This window comes from Ursus maritimus, unplaced genomic scaffold (genome assembly GCF_017311325.1).
Source record: "Ursus maritimus isolate PB19 unplaced genomic scaffold, ASM1731132v1 scaffold_30, whole genome shotgun sequence".
Taxonomy (NCBI): domain Eukaryota; kingdom Metazoa; phylum Chordata; class Mammalia; order Carnivora; family Ursidae; genus Ursus; species Ursus maritimus.
This window is the reverse complement of record NW_024425564.1, coordinates 18,616,338-18,620,412: the sequence shown is the minus strand read 5'-3', so window position 1 is coordinate 18,620,412 and position 4,075 is coordinate 18,616,338.

Here is a 4,075-nt window from a genome sequence, read left to right as displayed (position 1 = left end):
CCCACATGGGGGGGAGGATGTCGGGGGAGAGAGGGCGGAAGATGGAGAGCAGCGCTGGGAAGATGTTTCTGGCCGGCGGTGCGCGCACCATCCGAGTCCCGGCGGTGCTGGTTAAAAATAAATTCCGCGGCGGGCGCGGTGGCGCGGGTCGGGCCGGATTCCTGCGCTCGGACGGCTAATATGGATGCGCATCAGGTCCTGGCGGCGGGGCGCTGCGGCGGCCGCGGCGGCTCGCGCTGGGAGCTGGTTGGCAGAGCCGGCAGCTCGGGAAGGGGAAAAGGAGCGGAGGAAGGGGAGGAGGAGGAGGAGGAGGGGGAGGAGGGGAGGAGGAGGAGGAGCGGCCCGGCGCGCAGCCCGAGGGGAGAGGGCTGCCCAGCTCATCCCCGGCCGGCCCCACCGCCCCGAGCGCACGTAGCGCGGCGTGGGTCGCTCGGGTCCTCGGCTCCGGGAAACGCCGAGTTTAAAAAGTACAACGCGCTCTGCACACTTCACCCTCCCCATCCCCAAAAGTTCTTTAAAAGGTCGCTCCCGCTCAGCCCTAGACATCTCGCTGCCACCCGAGTACCGGGCGCCGGAACCCCGGGCGCGTACTTACGGCCCGGCAGGGCTCTTGGCTCCCAGGCATGATGCAGTGGGGACCGGTGGGCTTCAGGGAGAGAAAGAGGAGAGATGCAAACTTGTTCCGGAAAAGGAATCAAAATGGCGTTTCTGGATGTGCAAAGTTCATCAACTCCGCAGTCACTTCCCCTCCTCCTCTTCTCCCACAGGGAGGGAGGTGGGCGAGGAGCTGGCGACCCCGGCGCCCCAGCCGTCGTCCCGGCCCCCGCCTCGGCCCCCCGCCCTGCTTCCTCGCCCGCACGCTCGGAGACTCGCTCTCCCCCTCTCACCCTGATAAGTAGACACATCACGTGTTGCTCCTGCGAGTCTCCTGGGGACGTGTTACTGAGCGGCGGCGGCGGCGGCGGCTCGGGCTGGGGGGTGGGGGGGCCGCGGTACCCGCGGGTCCCCACCGCCGCCCCCGCCCCGATTTTAGCGGGGCGACCGCAGTTTCCATCCCGGGATGGATGGAGGTGGAGTCCCCCACCCCACCCCCACTGCAGCCCCAGGTTTGCCCCACGCTCTCCGCAGGCGCCCGGGGCCACGGGAGGGCCGGGCCGCCCCAGGGGAAGGGTCTCGGCCGCCGCAGCTGAGCGCGATCGCGATCAGCCCAGCGCTCGCCGGCCGGCCACCCTCTTGGACCACCGCGCCCCCTCCCCTTCAGCCCCTCATTGCGGGCAACTCCCCGCCCCCGGCTTTCCATCACTTCACTCCAGGGCTTGTTTCACTATTTTAACGGAGGAGACGGCGAGGCAGCGATGCCCGGGAGGCGCGAGAGGGGCGCCCCGGAGGCCGGGAGGGGGTGGCGTGGGGGTCGGGTTCCCTGGCCCGGCACCGCCCCGCTCGGTCTCGGAGGCAAACGGGAGGGTGAGCCCCACCCGCGCGGTTCCCTCTCCACGCGGTCCTCGCTCTGCATCCAGGTGGGGCGAGTAGATGATGGGGCAGGAGATTAAGGAACCAGCGCTTCACCCCGCCCCCAACTTAGGGCTGTTTCTCTCCTGGGGCCCGGTCCTTCTAGCTCTGGGGCTGCCGCCCAGGAGCGTGTTCTCCGTCCAACAAATTCAAAGCTGCCTCGGCTTCTGTCACCTTTCCTTCCCCACATTCCACAATTGATGCTTAAGTGGGGGCTGCCTCGTCCCCAAGGGGCTGAGGATGGCAAAGGCTCCTACCGCCTGTGTGTCCCCACCCCGCGACGGCACTGCTGATGCTGTGTCATCCACGTCGCCCTCCGAGGCAACAGGGAAGCCACACGCAATATCTCTTTCTTTCAGAGGGCTCCTGTTTCAACTCTGAAACGCAGGGGCCCTCCTTGGAGCTGCCTGTGCTCCATCCCCAAGGCGGCTGCCACCACGCTTGCTTCTTAGCTTAGGCGGCCCAAGTTATCACCGAGCCCCAGAGAAACCAGGCCTGGGCTGTGCTTCCTCCAACAAGCAGCTGACATGTTTCCCACTGTTAATACTTTTCCTACCAGGGTTCGGCGAGGAGCCTGCTCTTGGCTTTTGGAAACATCTTTAGACAGATAGGGGATGATTGTGGGTTTGGGAAAATAAACACCAGCCCCACTCCCCCAATTTCTGAGGATAAATGTGCCTCCTGAATAGTTGTAGAGAATACTACTTCAGACTTATGCGTTGGAGATGAGTCAGGCAAGATGATGTTACAGGTATACAAAGCTGGCTACGCTCTACTTACTATGACCTTTGACCCTGGCTCTACCACACCAACTTTGCCTTACAAAGTTGTAAGTGCAATCACGACCCTTTAATTTGCGGCCTTCAGTGGAACACTGGTTTTCAGGGCTACAGATATAGGAGGAAGTGTCTATGTAGGTATGGATGAAATGAACGGATTCTGGCCAAGACAGAACTTTATAGAACAAGCAAAAGCAGTTGGACCATTACCTCTGACTGGAGATAAGTAAGCTAAACCACTGCCCAAGAGGGAACTGACTCAGCTGCTGTTTCTCTGGCGTCCGGAATCATCAACATTAAGTTTTCAGAACCTGTTCTGTTTCCCAGGGTCTACTGTTTACTGAGGAAAACTGGTCAGAGAAACTTCAGCACTTGCATTTTCCTATGTCTCCCCCCCACTCCCTCCCCCATGTCCCCAAGTATGTTATCAAGTGCTTTTGTGAAGACAGGCATGCCAGAGGAGGCAATGCGCAGGTCTCTGAGCAGGAGTACTAGTTCACACGCTCGCCATAGAATCGGTGTCTGGTTCCAGTAGGAAGGCAAAAGAAGGGCCAGGTAGGGAACGCTAGTTTATTTAGTTGCCTTGCCTCAAGATTCAAGAATTATTAGCCATTCCTGGTCTCCCCAGCAAGTGTTAGCTTTGGGATAGGAACAGCATTAAAGTTGGAATTTTGCTTGTGATTTTAGCTTATTCTGTAAAATACACTGAAACTTGCAAAGCTACATGAATTTTCATGACGAATCACCACCTTTATAATGTCAGCTAGATAATACTGGCAACTAAAAAGAGAAACTGTTTAAAAGTAACTTTTAAAAACTGAATTCTAGGGGTGCCTGCCGGGCTCACTCAGTCAGTAAAGCATGTGACTCTTCGTCTCAGGGTCATGCGTTCAAGCCCCACGTCTGGTGTGGAGTCCTACTTTAAAAAAATAAATAAATAAAAAATTGAATTCGAATAAAAACAGGGCTCTGTGTTCGTCTTTCCTAGCTAATTAGTAAACTTCAGAGTCAAATGAGTTGCTCAAAATTCTGTTTGTTCATACTCATATAAATATCATATATCCAACAAATATTTATTGGACATCTAATAGGTTAAAAGAGTCATGCTATCAAAACCAGAGAGCGATGCCTGTCCACGCCCACGTAGGATGGCTAGAATCAAGAAGACAAATACTACCAAGTATTGACAAGGATGTGGAGAAATTGAAACCCTCATACATTGCTGGTGGGAACGTAAAATGGTGCAGCCACTTTTCAAAACAGCTTGGCAGTTCCTCAGAACGCTAAAAGAGCGTTGCCATATGATCCAGCCATTCCACTTCTAGGTACATACACAAGAAATGAAAACATATGTCCACACAAGAACTTGTACACAAATGTTCAAAGTGGAAACAACCTGAATAACCATCAATTGATGAATTAATAAACAAAATGCAGCACTTCCATACACAGAGTATTAGTCAAAAGCAATGAAGCAGGAGTGTATGCTATATATCAATGTTGAAAACATACTAAAGAAGACAGACCCAAAAGGACAAGTATTACATGCTTCTGTTTATATGAAATATCCAGAATAGGCCAACGTATTGAAACAGAAAGTAGATTTAATGGTTTGCTCAGGGTTGACAACTTAGGGGGATACGGGGATTGACTGCAAATGTGTATGGGGTTTCTTTCTGGGGTGATGAAAATGTTCTAAAATTGATAGTGGTGATGGTTACACACTCCGGATATACTAAAAACCACTGAATTGTGCACTTCGAATGGGTGATTTGTATGGTAGGTAA